Consider the following 12,343-nt stretch of genomic DNA (forward strand, 5'->3'; position numbering starts at 1 on the left):
TGATCCTGCCTGTGTCCCGCTATGTCCTGCCTGTGTCCCCGATCCTGCCTGTGTCCCTGATCCTTCCTGTGTCCCGCTATGTCCTGCCTGTGTCCCCGATCCTGCCTGTGTTCCTGATCCTTCCTGTGTCCCGCTATGTCCTGCCTGTGTCCCCGATCCTGCCTGTGTCCTGATCCTGCCTGTGTCCTGATCCTTCCTGTGTCCCGCTATGTCCTGCCTGTGTCCCCGATCCTGCCTGTGTTCCTGATCCTGCCTGTGTCCCCGATCCTGCCTGTGTCCCGCTATGTCCTGCCTGTGTCCCCGATCCTGCCTGTGTCCCCGAATGAAACATCAAAACAAGCTCAAGGACTGCCTACTGACTCCTGGATGCAAGTTTGTGAAAATGCGTTTTGCCTGGCTGTGCAGGACTGTAGGGGGGACCCAAAACTTCAGCCACTCCTAAGGGGGCAGGGCCACTTAGGATCGGATCCTGGTCCTCAGAGATCCTTGTCTGCTATGAAGGGTGATTTACTAAAGGCCAATAGACTTCGCTTTGTGAAAGAATTTCCCGGTTGCCTGGTGGATGCCGTGACTCTGCCGCCCTCCATCATGGCCAGAATACCAGTTTTCCTTGCACCTGATTACATTCATTTTTGTCATGTGAAAGTTCACCTCATTCACTGAGCGAAGTGAAAGTTCCCCTGCAAAGTGACCAACCTATTTGCTGTTGGTAGATCTTCCCGCGGATTATAATGTCTCCAAGACCTTTGCAGCTGAACCTTCCGATGTCTACAATGAAGGCGGGACATCGACCTCCGATTCTGGGTGAGGATTCGTTCGGTCGCCTCTCACCGACCACCTGATTTATACCGCATGGCGCTGATGTGTAAAGTGCATTTCCTTCTTCTCTGTACCTCTCCCTGATCCTCAGAAGGCGACCAATCCCGGCCATTGCTCCCACCAAAGGACAATTTCCCATGTGATGGGTGGGATTGGGGACAGAGTCATTCATGGAATGTCGGTAATTCTGAGTGTAAGATGATGAGAAATGAGGGAAATCATGGAAGATGGAGGCTGTGATGGCAGCTCAGAGTCGCAGGAACGCACCTTCCCGCACGCGGTTTTCACGCGTTCCCGCTCCGTGTGCAGTCAGTGTACATGAATGGGCCGCCTTACACGTGACAACCGCCCCGGAGTAGCTTCACAACCTCTTTGGTCGCAGAGCACCGGGCGGCTTTGTTTTTGCGCTTTTTGTTGCACAACAAACGCGCGGCAAAATGGCGGTCTGCTCCCTTGGGGTGCGGCGTGTTTCCAAAATGCAGTTTTGTTAGAGAACACGCCGCTGTGAACGCAGCCGTAATGTCGCAGTAACTCCGCACAAGAAGAGAAGAAAACTTCCAGATATGAAAGCTGTAGTAACCCCCCCTCCCCCCCCCAAATAAATAATGGGCCCCCTGCAGCGCACACTTACCTGTACATGGGGCCCTCCAGCGCTGCGCTGTCACTGCCCCCCCGGTGCCACCATCATCATCCGGTCTTCCTTCCGGCAGTATGAATGGCCGGATCCGCGATGACGTCGCTCCCACGCATGCGTACAGGAGCCCTCGGCTGCGGCACAGAGCAGTGAAGGTTCGGCACGCCGTGGTGGCCCTTCAGAGTGCATGTGCCGCTGGCATCACCGCCTGCATGCTGGGTGAATGTCTCCTGAAGGGTGCAAGTGTGGGAGATACTCACTGTACCTACAAGCCGTAGGCTGGTCAGAGCAGATTGGATCGTGCTTTTGCTGGGATTTCTGCCTTCTTCTGGATCCACTGGGGGTGTCGGATTACAACTTTTATTATGTTTGAACTGGACGGACTTTCTTCAGCCAGACTAACTATGGAGCTATACACACGGGTCGACTTTCAAATGGTATTCGGACCTAAGAATAATCGGCTTATTGTCGCTCTGTTAGTGGGGCAATGGCGCCGGACGATTTTCGTGGTTCCTCCCCATTTCGTTTATCGGGCACGTTGAAACATTCGTGAAAAACGACTGATTTTCGAAATGATTGGTGGCAATCAATCGCGGTTACATCACGGACGATGTTTTCGATCAAAGAATCGTTCAGAATTCGACCCGTGTATGGCCTGCTTTATCCTAGACTTACCTGTCGGTACAACTTACCGACTTTACTTCCACCTTAAAGGATCGTTTATTAAAGATGTTCTACTCACCCCCATCAGATAATTATCGCACAGAGCGGCCCCCCACCTCCTCCTCTGGACGTCCCCCCCACCAGGGCTCTCCGCTCCTCAGCAAGTGGCGGTCTATCTGTCCCGGAAGCGGATAGGCTGGCAGATCTGTACATCCACTAAGTGCTGACAGACTGTTGTGGACATTCCATGGCACTGATTGGACATGGCACCGATGGAGTGATATCGATCGCTGTTTGCGCACTGATTGGACATGGCACCGATGGAGTGATATCGATCGCTGTTTGCGCACTGATTGGACATGGCACCGATGGGGTGATATCGATCGCTGTTTGCGCACTGATTGGACATGGCACCGATGGGGTGATATCGATCGCTGTTTGCGCACTGATTGGACATGGCACCGATGGGGTGATATCGATCGCTGTTTGCGCACTGATTGGACATGGCACCGATGGGGTGATATCGATCGCTGTTTGCCCACTGATTGGACATGGCACCGATGGGGTGATATCGATCGCTGTTTGCGCACTGATTGGACATGGCACCGATGGAGTGATATCGATCGCTGTTTGCCCACTGATTGGACATGGCACCGATGGAGTGATATCGATCGCTGTTTGCGCACTGATTGGACATGGCACCGATGGGGTGATATCGATCGCTGTTTGCGCACTGATTGGACATGGCACCGATGGAGTGATATCGATCGCTGTTTGCGCACTGATTGGACATGGCACCGATGGGGTGATATCGATCGCTGTTTGCGCACTGATTGGACATGGCACCGATGGGGTGATATCGATCGCTGTTTGCGCACTGATTGGACATGGCACCGATGGGGTGATATCGATCGCTGTTTGCGCACTGATTTCATACGTTCGTCCTCTGTATGGTAGGAGATGTCACGCTTTATATTTATTTCTTTTCTTGATTCATTTTAAGGGTAGAAATAAGAGGCGATATGAAAACATTTCAAGTCTAGTTTTGTAACACGCCAACAGATGGCAGCACAAGGCCGCACGCACAGTCACAGGGAGCACCGACCTTCATAAGTCAGTGTGCCACAAGACATCGTCCTATGTACATCGGGAGCTGTGCAACTGGTGCTGTTCTGACCACATACGTTACCACGTGTGATATTTCATCGTGGACTGCAAGTTAGAACAAAGAGCGAATGTGAGATTCTGCGTGAAACCGAACAAATGTGCCCCGGAGACGCGATTCGACCAGTTTAGAGCGATGCTGCAATGAGTCGTTCGAGGGGTTTTCAGTGGCAGGAATTCTCCAAGAGCGGAAGAAGACGACCGGAGAACAGGAAGACCTTCAATGAGCTCAACCCTCAAACATGTCAAAACCATTCGGCAACTTGTGCGTGATGATCGTCGGAGAACAATGATTACCGGGCGTGGAACTTGGCTGTGCGGGTCTCACGCAGAATTTCACGTTCGCTCTCTGTTCTGACCTGCAGACGTGGTAACACACGTGGTCAGAATAGCACCAGTGGCACAGCTCCCGATGTACACAGGGCGATGTCTGTTGGCACACTGACTTATGAAGGTCGGTGCTCCCTAGTGACCACGTACATTTCCATGTCTGCTGTTTCCTCGTAGACGGGGGAGGGGACAGAGGAGAAAATCGGGGGGGGGGGGGGGGGGGGTTGGACAGAGGAGAACATTGGGGGGGGCGGGCCTTGGAACTTATCAGCAATCCCAGGCCAGCCTATCATATCCTGGGGAAGTCTGTCCTCCACCCAGTAGGTGGCACTGTGCCATATTACAGTGGAGGCTCAGAGGAACATTGTACCTCCACAGGCTCTGTAGGTGTCTCAGGGGAGCAGCTGTCTGATTGGATGCTGCAAACCCACATGACTTTCAGTGGCCATCTTGCCGATCGAGTGCCCCAATCATACGGGTGTGCTTTGAGCGAGTGGATGGGTGAGGGGCTGTGGAGGACCCCCTGTACAGCACAGAGGGGCCCCTATCCTACAGAGCGCAGAGGAGCCCCCGTCCTACAGAGCGCAGAGGAGCCCCCGTCCTACAGAGCGCAGAGGAGCCCCCGTCCTACAGAGCGCAGAGGAGCCCCCATCCTATGGCGCAGAGGAGCCCCCGTCCTACAGAGCGCAGAGGATCCCCCGTCCTACAGAGCGCAGAGGAGCCCCCCATCCTACAGAACGCAGAGGAGCCCCCGTCCTACAGAGCGCAGAGGAGCCCCCGTCCTACAGAGCGCAGAGGAGCCCCCGTCCTACAGAGCGCAGAGGACCCCCGTCCTACAGAGCGCAGAGGAGCCCCCGTCCTACAGAGCGCAGAGGAGCCCCCGTCCTACAGAGCGCAGAGGAGCCCCCGTCCTACAGAGCGCAGAGGAGCCCCCGTCCTACAGAGCGCAGAGGAGCCCCCATCCTATGGCGCAGAGGAGCCCCCGTCCTACAGAGCGCAGAGGAGCCCCGTCCTGCAGAGGAGCCCCCCGTCCTACAGAGCGCAGAGGAGCCCCCGTCCTACAGAGCGCAGAGGACCCCCGTCCTACAGAGCGCAGAGGAGCCCCCGTCCTACAGAGCGCAGAGGAGCCCCCGTCCTACAGAGCGCAGAGGAGCCCCCGTCCTACAGAGCGCAGAGGACCCCCCCTTCCTACAGAGTGCAGAGGAGCCCCCGTCCTACAGAGCGCAGAGGAGCCCCCGTCCTACAGAGCGCAGAGGAGCCCCCGTCCTACAGAGCGCAGAGGAGCCCCCGTCCTACAGAGCGCAGAGGAGCCCCCATCCTATGGCGCAGAGGAGTCCCCGTCCTACGGCGCAGAGGAGCCCCCGTCCTACAGAGCGCAGAGGAGCCCCCCGTCCTACAGAGCGCAGAGGAGCCCCCGTCCTACAGAACGCAGAGGAGCCCCCGTCCTACAGAGCGCAGAGGAGCCCCCGTCCTACAGAGCGCAGAGGAGCCCCCCGTCCTACAGAGCGCAGAGGAGCCCCCCGTCCTACAGAGCGCAGAGGAGCCCCCGTCCTACAGAGCGCAGAGGAGCCCCCGTCCTACAGAGCGCAGAGGAGCCCCCGTCCTACAGAGCGCAGAGGAGCCCCCGTCCTACAGAGCGCAGAGGATCCCCCGTCCTACAGAGCGCAGAGGAGCCCCCGTCCTACAGAGTGCAGAGGACCCCCGTCCTACAGAGCGCAGAGGAGCCCCCGTCCTACAGAGCGCAGAGGACCCCCGTCCTACAGAGCGCAGAGGAGCCCCCGTCCTACAGAGCGCAGAGGACCCCCATCCTATGGCGCAGAGGAGCCCCCATCCTACAGAGCGCAGAGGAGCCCCCGTCCTATGGCGCAGAGGAGCCCCCGTCCTACAGAGTGCAGAGGAGCCCCCGTCCTACAGAGTGCAGAGGACCCCCATCCTATGGCGCAGAGGAGCCCCCATCCTACAGAGCGCAGAGGAGCCCCATCCTATGGCGCAGAGGAGCCCCCGTCCTCCTCACCCAACCAGCCACCCCCCAGCAGAGGCCATCCTCTGGAACACACAATAACTGCCATTTCTGAGGAGATGCTGCTGCAGTCCTGTGCCGAGTAATCTGCTGTTACAATTCTGCGCCATTTCTGACGAATCTGTTTTATTGAGTGTCTTCCCTCTGCAGCCCTGGCACTCTGATGGCTCCTCTCTTGCGGGATCCTGGTCTCTGCAACCACATTTGTCATTTCCTGAAATGTAATGACATCATATCCCGCTTTGGTCTGTGCGCTCCTCTCCACCTGGCCCCGCCCACAGGTTCCTTCTTCTGTTGGTGTGGAGAGGAGAAGGCGGGGATTGTGGCGACCATCGTGACCAACCTGTCCTTATAGAGAGGTGATTGGAATCTGGGGTGTCTGGATGGGGAGAGGAGCTGACCATCACCCGTGTGCCGTGTATCTGTGGAACATGCTGCCCCCCCCGCAGGTTGTGCAGGTTCCCCCACTTACAAGGAAATGATCGCTCTGTAATTTGTATCCTCGATGTATATAAATAACAGAGACAGAATATCAACCAAAAATCCAGAAACAACAAAATGTCATAAATGGAGTTGCAGTTCAGGGAGTACAATTAGTATTTGATCCCCACCAACCAACACTGATTGTGGCTCCACAGACTGGCGAAGAGCTCACGTGGTCCACAGATCAGTCCTGTCACTGGAAGAAGGTCCTCCTACCGACAAGTCGCTCTGTGTATAAAAGACGCCCTCAGAATCGCCTTCTGCCATTCAAACCTCCCCACCATGGGCAAGACCAAAGAGCTGTCAGAGGACGTCAGGGACAAGATGGCGGACCTGCACAAGGCTGGAATGGGCTACAAGACCATCAGCGAGAAGCTTGGTGAGGAGACAACTGTTGGAGCGAATATTCACAAATGGAAGAAATACAAAGTAACCCTCAATCGCCCTCCTCAGTCTGGAGCTCCATGCGGGATTTCACCTCATGGGGTGAGGATGGTCATGAGAAAAGTGAGGGATCAGCCCAGAACCAGGGGCGGACTGACCATTTGGAAACTTGGGCACTGCCCGAGGGCCCGGGGTCAGTAGGGGGCCCCATGAGATGCCCCTGGTACCTTTTTCATAGGCTTTTTCAATTTTGAATATCATCACGTCTATTTGTCAGTAGAGATCCTCTCCACCCACCGCGACATGTCGATCTGGGCACTCGCGACTACCTCTGAATTAGTCACAACCTAGTGACATATATAATACGAACGTTGTCGGTCCGCCCCTGCCCAGAACTACAGGGGAGGAGCTTGTTAATGATCTCAAGCAGGGGTGGACTGACAACTCATGGGGCCCCCGGGCAATAGGGGATCATGGGGCCCCTGTGTCCTTGCCCAAACTCAAAAAAGCCTATATGCAAACAAAAGGTGCAGCGCTATGGAATCCAAAATAAACGAATAGAATAAAAATGATTATAAAACCAGCATCTCGGTCAGCATAAATGATTGTGAATACCACATAATAGTGCAAAAACACATTAAAGTGCAAAAAAACAAAGTTCATATTATATATGTCACTAGGTTGTGACTAATTCAGAGGTAATCGTGAGTGCCCAGTTTGCAATGTCCCAGTGGGTTGAGTGTTGAGAGGATCATGAGGATCTCTATTGACAAATAGACGTGATGATATTCAAAATTGATATTACTGCGCACTCACCAGATGCGCAATCAATATGCGCATGTAAGAGATAACCCCTCTTAAGGTAAGGATCCAGGAAAACCTCTGCTGTGTGGTCTGGTCTATTCTCGTACTCTGCTCACCCAGCTATCAAGCATGGCTCTGTCCTCCTTAGACGTGACTCTGTGGGTAGTAGGAAGCTCACCGGGAGCCCCAGAAAGAAAGGAGGCCACAAATAGCGTGATACTGCTTGATATAGTTTATTCCATCCACCAAGCATGTGCAAACAAGAAAACAGATACTGAGCAGATAACTCAAGATGGCCGCCGGGACCCACGTGGTGCCGGCAGCGGCATGACGTCACTGTACTGCAGTTCCACCCTGATGTGTTTCGTGCAACCGCACATATTCATAGGGGGTATGGAATACACTATATCAAGCAGTATCAGTATTTGTGGCCTCCTTTCTTTCTGGGGCTCCCGGGGAGCTTCCTACTACCCACAGAGTCACGTCTAAGGAGGACAGAGCCATACTCATCCTCCTCCTCTAATACTCCTCCTCCACCAATACTACTCATACTCATCCTCCTCCTCTAATACTCCTCCTCCACCAATACTACTCATACTCCTGCTTCTCCTCCAATACTCCTCCTCCCCCAATACTACTCATACTCCTGCTTCTCCTCCAATACTCCTCCTCCTCCGATACTCCTCCTCCCCCAATACTACTCATACTCCTGCTTCTCCTCCAATACTCCTCCTCACCCAATACTCCTCCTCCCCCAATACTACTCATACTCCTGCTTCTCCTCCAATACTCCTCCTCACCCAATACTCCTCCTCCCCCAATACTACTCATACTCCTGCTTCTCCTCCAATACTCCTCCTCACCCAATACTCCTCCTCCCCCAATACTACTCATACTCCTGCTTCTCCTCCAATACTCCTCCTCCTCCGATACTCCTCCTCCCCCAATACTACTCATACTCATCCTCCTCCTCCAATACTCCTCCCCCCCCAATACTACTCATACTCCTGCTTCTCCTCCAATACTCCTCCTCCTCCGATACTCCTCCTCCCCCAATACTACTCATACTCCTGCTTCTCCTCCAATACTCCTCCTCCTCCAATACTCCTCCCCCCCCAATACTACTCATACTCCTGCTTCTCCTCCAATACTCCTCCTCCTCCAATACTCCTCCCCCCTAATACTACTCATACTCCTGCTTCTCCTCCAATACTCCTCCTCCCCCAATACTACTCATACTCCTGCTTCTCCTCCAATACTCCTCCTCACCCAATACTCCTCCCCCCCCAATACTACTCATACTCCTGCTTCTCCTCCAATACTCCTCCTCCTCCAATACTCCTCCCCCCTAATACTACTCATACTCCTGCTTCTCCTCCAATACTCCTCCTCCCCCAATACTACTCATACTCCTGCTTCTCCTCCAATACTCCTCCTCCCCCAATACTACTCATACTCCTGCTTCTCCTCCAATACTCCTCCTCACCCAATACTACTCATACTCCTGCTTCTCCTCCAATACTCCTCCTCCTCCGATACTCCTCCTCCCCCAATACTACTCATACTCCTGCTTCTCCTCCAATACTCCTCCTCCTCCAATACTCCTCCCCCCCCAATACTACTCATACTCCTGCTTCTCCTCCAATACTCCTCCTCCTCCAATACTCCTCCCCCCTAATACTACTCATACTCCTGCTTCTCCTCCGATACTCCTCCTCCCCTAATACTACTCATACTCCTGCTTCTCCTCCAATACTCCTCCTCCTCCAATACTCCTCCTCACCCAATATTCCTCCTCACCCAATACTACTCATACTCATCCTCCTCCTCCAATACTCCTCCTCACCCAATACTACTCATACTCCTGCTTCTCCTCCAATACTCCTCCTCACCCAATACTCCTCCTCCCCCAATACTACTCATACTCCTGCTTCTCCTCCAATACTCCTCCTCCTCCAATACTCCTCCTCACCCAATACTACTCATACTCATCCTCCTCCTCCAATACTCCTCCTCACCCAATACTACTCATACTCCTGCTTCTCCTCCAATACTCCTCCTCCTCCGATACTCCTCCTCCCCCAATACTACTCATACTCCTGCTTCTCCTCCAATACTCCTCCTCCCCCAATACTACTCATACTCCTGCTTCTCCTCCAATACTCCTCCTCCTCCAATACTCCTCCTCCCCCAATACTACTCATACTCCTGCTTCTCCTCCAATACTCCTCCTCCTCCAATACTCCTCCTCCCCCAATACTACTCATACTCCTGCTTCTCCTCCGATACTCCCCCCCCCCAATACTACTCATACTCCTGCTTCTCCTCTAATACTCCTCCTCCTCTGATACTCCTCCTCCCCCAATACTACTCATACTCCTGCTTCTCCTCCAATACTCCTCCTCCTCCGATACTCCTCCTTAGAGATGAGCGAATCGAAGTATCCGAAGTGGAATTCGAGTCGAATATCTGAAAAATTTCGATTCGTGCCGAATCCGAAAAATAGCCTAATTCGGACGCGCGAATCGAAATTTTTCAGAAAATGGCGGCTGACATGTGCGGCGACGGAGCGGGGATGTCTGGGAAGGCGCGCAGACAAGGCGCGCTGACCCATAATGCATGCCTCAACTACATGTGATCGCATCAGCCTATCAGCAGCCAGCCAGCCAGCACTGTGTAATGGTCGAGCTATAAATAGCGGCCATTTTGGAATTCTTCATTTGCCTGCAGTTATTGAACAGAGGCAGACCGCTCTGTACTAGGGACAGGGACAGAGTTAGGGCCACAGAAACGATAATTGGGGACAGAGAAAAGTTACTTAGGGACAGAGAACCATTACTCAGGGACACAGACTTGTTAATGAGGGCCACAGAATCGTTATTTAGGGACAAAGAAACGCTAGTTAGGGCCACAGAATTCATAATCAGGGACAGACAGAATTGTTACTCAGTGCCAGAGAATTGTTACTTAGGGCCACAGAAACGTTATTAGGGCCACAGAATTGTTACTCAGGGACAGACAGAATTGTTACTGAGTGCCAGAGAATTGTTACTCAGGGACAGACAGAATTGTTACTGAGTGCCAGAGAATTGTTACTTAGGGCCACAGAAACTTTACTTAGGGCCACAGAATTGTTACTCGCACAGACACAGAATTGTTACTCGCACAGACACAGAATTGTTACTGAAGGCCACAGAACTGTTACTTAGGGCCACAGAATTGTTACTCGCACAGACACAGAACTGTTACTGAGGGCCACAGAACTGTTACTTAGGGACAAAGAAACGCTAGTTAGGGCCACAGAATTCATACTCAGGGACAGACAGAATTGTTACGGAGTGCCAGAGAATTGTTACTCAGGGACAGACAGAATTGTTACTGAGTGCCAGAGAATTGTTACTCAGGGACAGACAGAATTGTTAATGAGTGCCAGAGAATTGTTACTTAGGGCCACAGAAACTTTAATTAGGGCCACAGAATTTTTACTCAGGGACAGACAGAATTGTTACTGAGTGCCAGAGAATTGTTACTCAGGGACAGACAGAATTGTTACCGAGTGCCAGAGAATTGTTACTTAGGGCCACAGAAACTTTAATTAGGGCCACAGAATTTTTACTCAGGGACAGACAGAATTGTTACTGAGTGCCAGAGAATTGTTACTCAGGGACAGACAGAATTGTTACTGAGTGCCAGAGAATTGTTACTTAGGGCCACAGAAACTTTAATTAGGCCCACAGAATTTGTACTCAGGGACAGACAGAATTGTTACTGAGTGCCAGAGAATTGTTACTCAGGGACAGACAGAATTGTTACCGAGTGCCAGAGAATTGTTACTCAGGGACAGACAGAATTGTTACTGAGTGCCAGAGAATTGTTACTTAGGGCCACAGAAACTTTAATTAGGGCCACAGAATTTTTACTCAGGGACAGACAGAATTGTTACGGAGTGCCAGAGAATTGTTACTCAGGGACAGACAGAATTGTTACGGAGTGCCAGAGAATTGTTACTCAGGGCCACAGAAACTTTACTTAGGGCCACAGAATTTTTACTCAGGGACAGACAGAATTGTTACTGAGTGCCAGAGAATTGTTACTCAGGGACAGACAGAATTGTTACGGAGTGCCAGAGAATTGTTACTCAGGGACAGACAGAATTGTTACTGAGTGCCAGAGAATTGTTACTTAGGGCCACAGAAACTTTAATTAGGGCCACAGAATTTTTACTCAGGGACAGACAGAATTGTTACTGAGTGCCAGAGAATTGTTACTCAGGGACAGACAGAATTGTTACGGAGTGCCAGAGAATTGTTACTCAGGGACAGACAGAATTGTTACTGAGTGCCAGAGAATTGTTACTTAGGGCCACAGAAACTTTAATTAGGGCCACAGAATTTTTACTCAGGGACAGACAGAATTGTTACTGAGTGCCAGAGAATTGTTACTCAGGGACAGACAGAATTGTTACTGAGTGCCAGAGAATTGTTACTTAGGGCCACAGAAACTTTAATTAGGGCCACAGAATTTTTACTCAGGGACAGACAGAATTGTTACTGAGTGCCAGAGAATTGTTACTCAGGGACAGACAGAATTGTTACTGAGTGCCAGAGAATTGTTACTCAGGGACAGACAGAATTGTTACGGAGTGCCAGAGAATTGTTACTTAGGGCCACAGAAACTTTAATTAGGGCCACAGAATTTTTACTCAGGGACAGACAGAATTGTTACTGAGTGCCAGAGAATTGTTACTCAGGGACAGACAGAATTGTTACGGAGTGCCAGATAATTGTTACTCAGGGCCCCAGAAACTTTACTTAGGGCCACAGAATTTTTACTCAGGGACAGACAGAATTGTTACTGAGTGCCAGAGAATTGTTACTCAGGGACAGACAGAATTGTTACTGAGTGCCAGAGAATTGTTACTTAGGGCCACAGAAACTTTACTTAGGGCCACAGAATTGTTTCTCGCACAGACACAGAATTGTTACTCGCACAGACACAGAATTGTTACTGAGGGCCACAGAACTGTTACTTGGGGCCACAGA

Source organism: Staurois parvus, unplaced genomic scaffold, assembly GCF_062004578.1.
Source record: "Staurois parvus isolate SC_StPar_1 unplaced genomic scaffold, SC_StPar_1.0 ptg001889l, whole genome shotgun sequence".
NCBI lineage: Eukaryota > Metazoa > Chordata > Amphibia > Anura > Ranidae > Staurois > Staurois parvus.